Below are 14337 nucleotides of genomic sequence, written 5' to 3' on the forward strand. Positions count from 1 at the left end.
GCATGCTGCTGCTCATACCAGCGTTGGCTCTTCCTCTGACATCACTTCCTAGGTGCAGGTCCAGGATGTGATGTCAGAGGAAGAACCGACGCTGGCTCGAGCAGCAGATTGGGGTTGCTACTCACACCGAGAACATTACAGAGGCATGGGGGAAGGGAAGGGGTACGCAGTGGAGGGGATTGGGGAAAGAGCGGGAGGGGGGCAGAGAGAGGAACGGTGCCGATGCCCCCACCAAAATGGTGCCTGGAGCGGACCTCCCCCTCCGTCCCGTCCCCCTTTACTAAACCAGTGGTGCCTACATTTTTTTCTTTTAATTTGTTTTTAATTGTTTTTTAATGGCGTGGTCAATTAGTGCGCCATTAAAACGATCAACTTAGGCGCTGGTACCGGCACCTTCCTAACGGCCACTGTGCCCAAACACATATGAAAAATGGCCATTTTTGAAACATGAAGATGGACGTTTTCCTGTTTTTAAAATGGTCATGGTCACTACTGGATTGCCGTGTATGTTCCACAAAACGTCTAAACTCAGATTTATAATAATAACTTTATTCTTCTATACTGCCATAGTCAGGTGACTTCTAGGCGGTTCACATCGAAGAGGGCTGGACAATCAGCAAATGGCAGAATGTAAAAAGTGAGGGTACAAACATTTTTACATAAGAAATAGACATATAACAGCATATTACATAGGACAGGGGTGTCCAATGTCAGTCCTCGAGGGCCGCAGTCCAGTCGGGTTTTCAGGATTTCCCTAATGAATATGCATTGAAAGCAGTGCATGCACATAGATCTCATGCATATTCATTGGGGAAATCCTGAAAACCCGACTGGACTGCGGCCCTCGAGGACCGACATTGGACACCCCTGACATAGGAGATGGACATATTACTGCGTTTTGCATAAGAAATGGACATGGGGGAGATATGGGTCTCAACCCGAGGTAGAAAGCTGGAAAGTCAGCGAAATTACCGAATGCAAACAAAAAGGGTACAACGTATTATTGATAGACGGAAAATACAAATTTATGAATTTAGTGTTTAGTGTGGCTTCTGTTTAGGAGTTAAATCGGTGTCAGATCAAAACCGCGAAAGACAAAGGCGCGCACCGACAACTGAGCGCAGCGTGGAGGTGCGCGCTGAAAAAAAAAACTGTTTTTAGGGGCTCCGGGGGTGTGTGGGGGGGGAACCCCCCACACTTTACTTTATACCGATCGCGCCGCGTTGTGGGGGGTTTGGGGGGTTGTAACCCCCCACATTTTACTGAAAACTTTACTTTTTCCCTAAAAACAGGGAAAAAGTTAAGTTTACAGTATAATGAGGGGGGGTTACAACACCCCAAACCACCCACAACGCCGCCGCAATCTGTATTAAGTAAAGCGGGGGGCTCCCCAACAAAACCCCCCCGTCGGAGCCTCTAAAAACTGTCATTTTCTTCTGTGCGCACCTCCGTCTTGCGCTCAGTTGTCGGCGCGCGCCTTTGTCTTCCGTGGTTTTGTCTATGAACCGTTAAATCTGTCATAAGAACATAAGCAGTGCCTCTGCTGGGTCAGACCAGAGGTCCGTCACGCCCAGCAGTTCGCTCACGCAGCGGCCCATCAGGTCCAGGACCTGTATAGTAATCCTCTATCTATATCCTTCTATTCCTTTTTCCTTCAGGAAGTTATCTAATCCCTTCTTGAACCCCGATACCGTAGCGTACACTGTCCTATTACACCCTCTGGAAGCGCATTCCAGGTGTCCGCCACCCTTTGGGTGAAGAAGAACCTCCATAGGACAGCCTGGCTCCATTGAGGTAGGCATCATCTCGAAAATGCCCCTCCACACCACTTTAAAATCCACAACAGAATGGCATTTATCCCCCTATTTTTACAAATTCTCTGCCAAAATGTAATGCCCAGCAGGTCCAGATCAAGATTTCATATACCGCCTAGCAAGGTTATCAAAGCGGTTTTACAATCAAGTACTATTTGTCCCTATCTGTCCAGGTCAGCTGTTCCACTGCCCTGCTTTATTGTCAGACGTCTGGATTGAATGGCTATAGTGGAGTGATATGACCTGGTCCCTTGAAACCAGCAGTGCATAGGACCCTTGTGGTTTCACTAGAAGAGGTCACATCAGTCCAAAAAAAACTGATTTGATGTATTTGACTGGCAGATGTGAGATTTAGTTCAGGGGCTAATGCTGGATGTGATGTATTTACATTTCGGTAAGGTTTCTGCCACTCTTCTACACAAGAAACTTCTGCTTAGAAGAAGAACAACTTGGCGTGAATCCCAAGGGAATAAACTGGCATAAGGGAGAACATAAGAATTGACACTTCTGGGTCTGACCTGGGGTCCATCGTGCTCAGCGGTCCGCTCACGCGGCGGCCCTTTGGTCAAAGACCAGTGCCCTAACTGAGTCTAGCCTTACCTGCGTACGTTCCGGTTCAGCAGGAACTTGTCCAACTTTGCCTTGAATCCCTGGAGGGTATTTTCCCGGAAGAGCGTTCCAGTTTTCTACCACTCTCTGGGTGAAGAAGAACTTCCTATGTTTGTACAGAATCTATCCCCTTTCAGTTTTAGAGAGTGCCCTCTTATTCTCTCTACCTTGGAGAGGGTGAACAACCTGCCTTTGTCTACTAAGTCTATTCTCTTCAGTATTTTGAATGTTTCGATCATGTCCCCTCTCAGTCTCTTCTTTTCAAGGGAGAAGAGGCCCAGTTTCTCTAATCTCTCACTATATGGCAACTTCTCCAGCCCCTTAACCATGTTCTGATTCAGCAGGAACTTGTCTAACTTTGTCTTGAATCCCTGGAGGGTGTTTTCCCCTATATCAGTCTCCGGAAGAGCGTTCCAGTGTTCCACCTCTCTCTGGGTGAAGAAGAACTTCCTTACGTTCGAACAGATCCCCTTTCAACTTTAGAGAGTGCCCTCTCATTCTCTCTACCTTGGAGAGGGTGAACAACCTGTCTTTATCTACTAAGTCTATTCCCTTCAGTATTTTGAATATTTCGATCATGTCCCCTCTCAGTCTCCTCTTTTCAAGGGAGAAGAGGCCCAGTTTCTCTAATCTCTCACTGTACGGCAACTTCTCCAGCCCCTTAACCATTTTAGTCGCTCTTCTCTGGACACTTTCGAGTAGTACCGTATTCTTCTTCATGTATGGCGACCAGTGCTGGACGCAGTATTCCAGGTGAGGGCGCACCATGGCCCCGTGCAGCGGCATGATAACCTTCTCCGATCTGTTGGTGATCCCCTTCTTAATCATTCCTAGCATTCTGTTCGCCCTTTTCACCGCCGCCATGCATTGCGCAGACGGCGTCATTGACGGGGTGGAGAGTAAGCATTTTCTGGGCTAATCAGTTTTCGCAGCTACATCACGATGCGCTGAGCCTTTAGGCCTAGAGTCTATAAAAGGCACCAAAAATGGGTTACCAGATTTTTGATGCAAATAAAGGAGGACATTTGGCCCCCCCTGTTCTGCCCCCAACCCTGGCCCCACACAAACCTCATCTCTTTGGGGCCACGTCTGGAGAGTCACTGCGTAGGCGTGGATGTGACGAGATGATGTCATCGTGCCACATGCGCAGGTGTCCTCCATGCGCGGCCCCGAATGCAATGCTTTTCAAAGCCCGGACCAACTGCCAGGGTTTGAAAAGCTGCTTCGACATTCCTCTAAAAAGACATCTGGTAACCCTAACCCTAAACTCAGGTGCCTAGATTGGCGTGCCTAGCCAATCCAGTAGCAAGGGTGAGAGGCGCCTGGAGCGGTGGCACCCCTCCCCCACCCTCTTCTCTACCCCCCATCTCCACACGCTCCTTCTCCACCCCCTCTTGCCGCACACCCACCACATCCCTTCCCCCCGAACCTCTGTAACATTCCTGGTGCGAACAGCGAACCTCCAACCTGCCGTCGTGGCAGCGTCGGCGCTTCCTGTGACATCACTTCCTAGGGGCAGGTCCAGGAAGTGACATCAGAGGAAGAGCCGACACGACAGCAGGTTGAGGGTCACTGCTGACGCCAGGAATGTTACAGAGATACGGGGAAGGGAAGCGGTGCGCATGCGTGGCAGTGGGGAGGGCAGGGAGGAGGACAGCACCTTACTATGACACTTCTCATACTTGCTGAATGTAGAGTCCTATCTTTGGTGTCTGTGTTGAGATGTTCAGCCTTTTCGGAATTCTAGGCTTCCCGTGAAAAACTTTTAAAGGTTTTTCAGATAAGTTACAGCTTCTCGGAGCAGGGATTTAAAACTGCATCATTTGATGCTGATTGTCCTAGTAAATGAAAAGCATCTTTCACCGAGTATATTAGCCACCAGGGTCATTATTTTCAATATCTTTGGGTAGACGTTTTTTAATTAGTTAAGCATCTGATGCTTCCCGCAATATGCTGCAAAAGAAAATGATATGGAAATGACATCTTAATAGGAATAATGAAATTCAATCCTCTCGTGAAGAGGCAAGATCATCCATGAAATACTGATTATGCAAGATATGGAGAACACCTCATGGAGGCAAGATTATCGATCTGACATTAGTCGTCTCTGTGCAAGCAGGCGAGAGAGTTTAAAGCAGTGGTCTCCAACCTTTTTCATGGAAAGAGCCACAATGTGGATAGGAGAAAGCTCCGAGGGCCACCAAAAGGTTTCAGGCTTACGCATTTAAGCCCCACGAAAAGTCCACGCCAAACTGGTCTCTGACGAACTCATCGACTAGGCCATAATGCTGAGTTCCTGACCAAAACACGTAAAAGTAAAATAGAATAATTTGGATGTTTTCGGATGTTTAAACCCACTATAGCCTGTGTATTCAATCAATGTATGTCGGCTGTTTATCTCTACTATAGCATGTAAAATCATAGTAACGTGGAGGGGTATAATAAAAAAACCGTCCAAGTCCCCTTTTGGCCTAGGCCTAAACGCTGAAAGTAGAAGCAGGGAAAATGTCCATTCTCAAAAAAACCCGTCCATGTTTGATAATAGCCTGCCTCTACGTTCAGCTGTTTAAACGCCCAGACCATCACTACGTCTACACTAACAACATATAATCAACCCCAAAAAAGCCTAAGTCCCAAACGCCCAACACAAGAGCTTGTAGGCAAAGGAGGGGCCAGTCCTTCGCCTAAAAGCTGGTTGACTCGAATATAAGTGAGGTGGCTTGATATTCAAGTGCCCTGCCCTGCCAGGATCTGCAACCAGGGCCCCCTCCCTCCCCTGTCAGACTCTGCACACAGCCCCCTTCCCTCCCTCCCAGGCCTGGTTTTGAAAAGCCGTCCAGGGAAATCCGGACGTCTGGTAACCCTATGTTAGGCTCCCACATTTACTCCAAATTTTCTACTGGCATTGGTGACTGCACCTACAGTTAGGCATTACCCTAGTAGTCCATAATACCAATTACGTACATCGTTGCCAAAATAGAATTCACACTTGGGGCCTAACTTGTAGGCGATGGTCCATGCGGCTGTCAATCAACTGCGAGGTGTCCTTTATAGTATCACGCCTAGTGGTGTCGCTATGCATCATTGAGGTAAGCACCAGTATTTTAGGCCAGATTTTACGTAGCTTAACTTACCTAGTGACGGCTAAGCTTCCCACACCTATTCTCCACCCCTAATCACACCTACTTTTCAGGTAGGCGGCATTAGGCATCAGAAACCACCTGAACTTAAGCGTTGCCAGGCCCCGCATGGAGTTAGGTTTGGTGTCGTTAGGCATCTTTGGGGTGCTTTTTCAAGATAATTAGGCGGGATTAGAAAAAAGTATCTGGCAACCCTGGGCCTTCTAGTCATTTACCTGATGGGCCACCAGAAACTTCTTCAAGCCAAGCACCCCCTAAGTCTAACAAATATCAACTAAGTACCACCGACACCCCATGATCTGCCCCAGACCCCGCCCCATGATTAATTGTAATGCAATTTTTTCCATTCATTTTTTCATATACACAGCAGATATAAATTTTCCAAATGGACACATTTCAATCACTAAATTGAAATTAAAATCATTTTCCCTACCTTTGTTGTCTGATGATTTTATTTTTCAAGTCATTTTTTCCCAATCTCTGGCTGCACTTCCTTCTGTCTGTGCTCAACTGTGTTTCGAGGCCCTTCTTATCCATTGGCTATTTTTCTCTCTTTCTTCACTTTCTGCTCTGCATCCATCTTTGGCATTAACTTTTAGTATTCAACTTTTTTCCATTTGTCATCTTTCATCTTAAAATCTACTTTTCCATATCTTCCCTTCCCTTCCTATTTCTCTCTCTCTTTCCCTCCCTGTTTCTATGGTCTTACATCTCTCTCCTTACCTCCCTCCCTCCTCCTAATGGTCTGACATCTTTCTCCTTCCTTTCCCACAGTCTGGCATCTTTCTCCTCTCCTTCCCACAGTCTGGCATATCGCTCCCCCTTCCTTCCCTGCTCTGGCATCTCATTCTCTTTCCCTCCCCCTTCCCCTTCCAGTGGTCTGACATCTCTCTCTCCCTCCTTCCTTCTCCTGATATGACATCTCTCCCTTCCTTGAGTCATCTTCTCCTTAGTTGACAAATTTCTTCCTCCCTTCCTTCTCGCTCCCATTCCCAACTAACATGCTCTCTCCCCATGTACCATTTCTCTCTCCCCTCCACCCTATGTCTATTTCTCCCTCTCTGACCACTCTCATACTTCCTGCAATAATTTCCTTCCTTCCCTCCTCCCCAACTCTACTCATAATTAACATGCTCTCTCCCCATGCACCATTTCTCTTTCCCCTCCACCCCATATGTATTTCTCCCTCTCTCATCACTTTCACTTCTCCTGCAAAATTTTTCCTTCCTTCCTACCCTCCTCCAACCCCACTCACAACTCATATGCAGTCTTCCCATGCACCATCTCACCTTCCCCTCCAGCGTGCAGCACTTCTCCTCTGGTCTAGTACATATCACCAACAGGGTACCCTTCACGAGAAATTACAAACTTTTTCTATCTTCCACCTTTATTCACCTTGATAACACAACCCAGAACCACAGATTTATGACACTAAGTATTGATTAAGGTTAAATAATGTATTGATTATGGTTTAATAATGTCTTTATTGATACCATCCCAGGAAAGGCAAACTCTGTATTGTAACACCTTTACAGAAACTCATGTATTGTAACACCATTACAAAGCTCATATAAACCACTCTGAATTGACTCCCCCCGTCATTAGCAGCAATATAGAAGCTTTCAATAAACAAGAAGTTCCCCTCATTCAAGCACAGTTATAATATGTATTTCTCAGTATGTAAAGGGGGAAAAGAAGGGTAATTCACCCCATTTTTCCCCAGACGGAGCTATGGCTCAGCATTAGCTAATATTGTTCACTTTGCAGGACCGGACTGCGATTACAGCTGCTTTTGAATAGAATAAGAGGCTCCCTGGGAAGCAGCCTGAGACCCTTCTGCTGTGTGCTTGTACTTTTCCATTTGCATGCAGGTTTGGAGAGCTCTTGGGCTCAGGCAGTGCACAGCCGCACCTGCACTATTGCAGATTCATGCAATTAGAAGCCTGACGAGTGTTTTCCACTCCAGTCCTAACGAGATGGGAGCAGAAGCTGCTGGGAATCAAATTGCCCTGCAGATGGGACACCTTCAGCCAGCCTCAGTCAGGGCTTCTCAAGTACTCGAGCCCCCTTTGCCCGGTGATAAAGTGCCAAAGGCAGGCGGCGTTTTGGCGAAGGCGCAGCATTTCCAGCAGGAGTTCTGTCTTTCTGAAGAGAGAAACAATTCACCAGACCCCTGAGTTGTCGAAGCCTGTATTTGCTATCTAGTATTTATCCTGGGGTTTCAAATCCGCACAGTGCCGTCCAGGTGGTGGTTATAAAGCTATTCGAGTTTATGTTTTTTAAATTTTTCACTACCGGTATTTATTTTTTAACACGGGGCTCCTTTTACGAAGCCGCGTTAGCGGTTTTAAGCGCACGCGACTTTTCATCACACGCTAACCCCCGCACTAGCTGAAAAACTACTGCCTGCTCAAGAGGAAGCGGTAGCGGCTAGCACGGCCGGCGGTTTAGCACACGCAATTATGCGCGTGAACCTCTTAACGCGCCTTCGTAAAAGGAGCCCATAGTTTTACCGTACATCCCGCACAATCCGAGCAAGTTACAGAAAATGTTAAAATGCAAAGTTTAAATTTAAAAAAAAAAAAGTTAAAACCACGGGCTCCTTTTACGAAGCCGCGGTAGCGGTGTAACACGCGTAATAGCGTGCGCTAAACCGCCGGCCGCGCTATCCGCTACCACCTCCTCTTGAGCAGGCGGTAGTTTTTCGGCTAGCGCGTGATTAAAAGTTGCGTGCGTTAAAGCCGCTACCGTAACTTCGTAAAAGGAGCCCATGGTTTTAACCTTTTTTTTAAAAAAAATTTAAACTTTGCATTTTAACATTTTCTGTAACTTGCTCGGATTGTGCGGGGTGTACGTTAAAACTATGGGCTCCTTTTACGAAGGCGCGTTAGAGGTTCAACGCGCGTAATTGCATGTGCTAAACTGCCGGCCGCGCTAGCCGCTACCACCTCCTCTTGAGCAGGCGGTAGTTTTTCGGCTAGAGCATGATTAAGAGTCGCGCGCGTTAAAGCCTCTACCGTGACTTCGTAAAAGGAGCCCACGATTTTAGCCTTTTTAAATTTTGTTTTAACATTAAATTTTGCATTTTAACATTTTCTGTAACGTGCTTGGATTGTGCGGGATGTATGGTAAAACTATGGGCTCCTTTTACGAAGGCGCGGTAGTGGTTTAACGCGTGCTAAACCGCCGGCCGTGCTAGCCGCTACCACCTCCTCTTGAGCAGGTGGTAGTTTTTTGGCTAGCGCAGGGGTTAGCGTGTGATGAAAAGTCGCTCGCGTTAAACCCGCTAACGTGCCTTCGTGAAAGGAGCCCTGTGGGAAGTCCTCTCTTCAAACACCCCAATGCCAGCAGTAAGGGCACCTTGGTTTCATTAACATCCGTTCGATACCTTTGAAATATTATTTGTGCTAATCATCAGTGCGCCCATTGTTTCCTGCGCTAGAGCCCTCTGAATAATCTGCATAGATCAGGGATCTCAAAGTCCCTCCTCGAGGGCCGCAATCCAGTCGGGTTTTCAGGATTTCCCCAATGATGCACTGCTTTCATGGCATGCTAACAGATCTCATGCATATTCATTGGGGAAATCCTGAAAACCCGACTGGATTGCGACCCTCAAGGAGGGACTTTGAGACCCCTGGCATAGATGAACGGCGGTACTAGTGGAGAACTAATTAGATCTAATGCCGGCATTAGGTTCTGATCATCGGCCTACAGGAATTCAAAGTGAGGTTTTTATTTATTTTTAGTTTCCTTTTGAGTGTTTTTTTTGTTTGTTTGTTTCATTTTTCCGGGGGGGGGGGGGGGAGGGGGTCATATTATTTCATTTTGGTTTTTGGAGCTATTTCCTAAAAACAAAATGAAACAAAGCATATTAAAAGATGAACTCTGTTGCGCTTGCTTTGTTTCATTTGAAAAGAAATGTAACCAGGCCAGTAAGTGACCAATCAGGGGCCACATTTTATAATAATAATAATAATAATAATAACTTTATTTTTCTATACCACCATAGTCAGGCGACTTCTAGGCGGTTAACATTGTAAGAAGGCTGGACATTCAGCGAATTACAAGAGCTCTTAATCCAATACAATAATTCTGCATACTATACAATACAATGAGTCTAAATATTTTACAATAATCTAAATGGGAAACTTACGTTCTAATTGGAGTTCTATGGGTAATGAATACCTGAATACTTTAGTACTAACATATTAATTGGAGTTCTATGGGTAGAGAATACCTAATACGTGAAAGGAACTTCTTGTTTTTTTTAATTGGAGGCGTCATTCTAAGGCACCAGTCTCGTGCCTACACAATATCTGTCCTCATTTAAAAAAAAAAAAAAGTTGTGACGGTTCCACCCCCCCACCAACAACGACCCATAAGCAAAAAAAAAAGAAAGAAATTGGCATGAGGAATGCCATAGGAGAGGCCTTAGATATCTGTTGATTTAGGCCCCTCCCAGTGCATCCCAGGATGCACTGAGGAGGAGAAGGCCCACCATATCCTATCTCATGGTCTTCCTTCTTTCTTATACAGTCTCCTGGCCCCATATTCACCACCAAGAACATTACGTTCATCCCAGGAACAGTTACTGATTGTCCCTTCATTTCGGCAATTATTTCTCGATTTTCATAGGCGTTCCTCTTTCTCCCTTTGAATTCCTTACCCTGCTACCTCCGCATTGAAAAACCTTTTGCAACTTTTAAGGCGCAATTGAAGTCCTACTATTTTTCTTTGGCTTTCCGCTCTTGACCTTTTTTTCCCCTTGCTTTACTCATGCTATGGATCGCCCTTTCTTCTTGATGTCTTAGCTTATATCATTAATAGTTTGGACAGAATTTCACTGTGACTTCCCTTCCCTTCACTTTTGTTGCACTCCGTCCCTTCCTCAATTTTTATTTATTTATTTATTTTTTTGGTTTATTGTAATATCCACTTTCTTTAGGGATAGGGATTTGTTTACCGCCTTTTTCTAGTTTTACAACCACACTCAAAGCGGTTCACATACGGGTACGTCAAGCATTTCTCCCTATCTGTCCCGGTGGACTCACAAACTATCAAATGTACCTGGGGCAGTGGAGGATTAAGTGACTTGCCCAGGGTCACAGGGAGCAGCGCAGAGTTTGAACCACTACGCCACACTCTCCTCCAGTGCAATATCAGAAGTGAGCCAAGTATAGAACAGTGACGCCATTGTGACATCACTACTGAGGTTGGCTCTTAGGAATTGGTGGAATGATGCATTATGACATCACAATCTCAGCTCTGGAATGTTACTACTCTTTGGGTTTCTGCCAGACATTATGACATCAGGGAAAGGGATTGTAGCTTTACAACCACACTCAAAGCGGTTCACATACAGGTACTTCAAGCATTTTTCCCTGTCTGTCCCGGTGGGCTCACAATCTATCTAATGTACCTGGGGCAGTGGAGGATTGAGTGACTTGCCCAGGGTCACAGGGAGCAGTGCAGGGTTTGAACCCACAACCTCAAGTTGGAAAATCTGGACCCCTAGATCCCCTAGGTACTGAGGTTGCACCACACACTCCATTTTTGTTTGTATGTTGGTTGAATTTTTTGGTTTTGTTTATCGCCTCCCTTGTTATGTCTCTAATTTTTGTTTTAATATTCTTTGAATAATACATTATTATTGTAAACCGCTTAGACTAACTGTGGTTGGGTTTGCGGTATATCAATAAACTGAAACTTGAAGTGAGCATCCATCCTGCTGTCTGTTCAATAAAGTACGGGGGTGGGTCCAGGTGGCCAAGGCAGGAGGGAGTGGGCATCCCTCCTGCCAATCTTCAGGGGGGATCTGAGTGGCTGAGACAAGAGAGGTCTTTAACACATGCATATTTGGCTCTACTTTTGTTCATCCCTTAAATGTCTCTTCTCCTATAAAACTGTAGTTCTTCCCTCTTTTCCAACTTGTCTCTACTTAGTCTACTTTTAGTGAATGTCCAGACACGTACGGAGTTTTTTTGGGGGGGGGTTTTAATCAATGTATATCGCTTAGAAATATTTATATTTAATAGAGTGTGGAGCTCACTGACTGCATTTGCTGCATTGCAATAATTGTCATGTATCTCTCTTTTTATTGGATTTCCTTACACATCCAGGGGGGATGGGGGGAGGGAAATGTATTTTGATTATTAAAATTACTTAATTATAATATTGTAATCACATAATATGTCTTTTTGTATTAATAATTGGGAGGAGAAAATGATTGTTTTAGGTATTAATTATGTATTTAATATTGTGTTTTATGCAATGTTTATGTTCAATTAATTGTATTGCACTGTCAAAGTTTAAAAATCAATAAAGTTTTATAAAAAAATATATATATATATATTTATAAGCGTTTAATCAAATTTTAAATAAAACTTGATGTTATTTCAATTTCATTGCAGACCACTTGCTAACACACTTACTGGCACCTCCAGACCTAACGGTAATTTCCGGTCGTTAGAAGTCGGCGTTACACTTTGTGCTTCACCAAGCGATGTTAGGGCATTTGTCAGAGTGATCGTTTTAATATTAATGACTTTGTTTTAATATTAATGACCTTGTTATACTAAATTTGCATAGCGGAGTCGGAGGCTGCAGCGAACCCAGGGAATAACCCGCGGTGAGCCCTTAGGCGCATCAGTGGGTAAAATACTTTGACGCTAAACCAGTTCATTACAGGCAAGATGAGTTTAGAGTAGGGTCACCAAATTTTCCAAATGGAAAATCTGGACCTCTAGACCTGCCCCCAAGCCCGGCCTCACCCCTCGCTGCCTGCTCTTGTCGGGCAGGAGGGCATCCGCGCATGCTTTGCAATGACATCATGAGCACACGCACATGCGTGGATGCCCTCCTGCCCGACGGCAATTTGTTGAAAGCTTTTCAAAACACGGACAAAGTGCCTGGTTTTTAAAAGCCATCTGGACCCCCGGGCATGTCCTCAAAAGGTGGGCATGTCCGGGAAAATCCGGACGTCTGATAACCCTAGTTCAGAGCATCTGGGTCTCAGTACACACAGACCTGATGATGCACTTGGTGACGGGATAATCGCGCGCCAGACACTAGCACGCCGACAATTCGGCGGAAGACAGAAGCGCGCGGGGGAAAAATAATTTTTAAAGAGCTCCAACCCCCCCCCCCACTTTATTGGTTAGTGTTCGCGCTGACGTTGCGGGGTGGGGTGAAACCCCCCACATTATAGAGAAAACGGAACTTTTTCCCCAAAAATCAGAAAAAGTTCCGTTTTCGTTATAATGGAGGTTTCCAACCCCCCGAGCCCCCCTCCAACAGCAGCGCGAACACTAACCAATAAAGTGGGGGGGTTGCCACCCCAAACCCCCCCCCGTCGGAGCTCTTTAAAAATTACTTTTTCCCCCCGCGCTTCTGTCTTGCGCTGAATTGTCGGCGTTGGATTGTCGGTGTGTTGACGCCTTGCGCTCCACTGTCTATGAACCGATGCACTTCACCTAACTCTAGCTAAGTGTTTATTTTTGGGGGATCTTGCCAGGTACTTACGACCTGGATTGGCCACTGTTACAAGCTTGAAGGACCTTTGGTCTGACCCAGTATTGGCTATTTTTATGTTCTTATATTCTAATATGGATTAACCACCCTAAATTATACAGTACTGCCCTCCTCTGGATATCTAGATCTGTCATGGGCTATCAGAAGACACCGCATAGTGAGGGGATATTCTCGGGCGTTTTTAGGTTAACAGAGCAAAAAAAAAAACAAACCCACATTAACATGACCTTTACAAGCGGACAGGCTATTGGATCCTCTTCAAATGCCCTAATAGCATGGGTAAAGTATGCGCTTGCTTTTAACATGCAGAGAACATGCCTCGGTAATTTCTCTTTGCAAATTAGTAAGTGGGCATACAGAAAGCCCCCCCATGTACTTTTGAAAACAAGGAAAGCCCCAGTGCAGAACAAAAAAGAGAGAAAAGGAACAAGGATCACGTCCATTAGCAAAGGCAAGCAAGCTGGAGTTCTCCTGTAGGGTCCGAGAGCAAACGGTCATCTGCTCTTCATCCAGAGATCTCTGAATCACCTGACACAGTGTTACAAAACTGTATTTCGCATATGCCTCAATGAGGAGAGAGACGCGAAGAGAGGGATGTCGCCTTGCCTGCGCTAATGTCATCTCATAATCTGGGAATCTTGGTAGCTCACTGTTTGCCAGTCACTGATCTGTGACAAAGTAATCACAAAGGAAGCAGAGAAGCTGCATTGTAATTGCTTTCCCCTTCCACACAATAATAAGCCAGAGAGTTCAACAATAGCTCCTAGGACATTTTGGCTATCTGCTGCACGGGAGAGTCAGGGGATAAGACACGGTGGAAGCTGCACTCTGTCAGCCACGTTGCCTCCCAGCATGGAGCGATGCTGCCATCTATGGACGAGAGCCCGCATTACCCTTACGCAGCCCTGGCTCTGGGTTTTGCATATTTCCAAGGCATTGTTTTCTCTTTCACCATCAGGTTCCATGGGGAACAATTGCGCATTCCAGCATCAGAGAAAGACGGAATGCATTTAACTTCATATTAGAGCCCTTCCGTGGATCTGCTCAAACATTTGAAACATGGCAGGAGTCGTCCCTCACAAATTCTGGTTCCCATTTCCTAAATGGCAGGAACAGCACCTGAAGAGTCAGAAGGGGGGGGGGGGGGTGAGAGCTGCTGCCTTCTGCAAACTTATAAGGCCTGGATTCACTAAAGATCACCAATTTGGGCGAACCGTGGCCGAGTCTTGCCGGGCGACCGATTC

The sequence above is a fragment of the Geotrypetes seraphini genome, chromosome 7, assembly GCF_902459505.1.
Source record: "Geotrypetes seraphini chromosome 7, aGeoSer1.1, whole genome shotgun sequence".
Classification (NCBI taxonomy): Eukaryota; Metazoa; Chordata; class Amphibia; order Gymnophiona; family Dermophiidae; genus Geotrypetes; species Geotrypetes seraphini.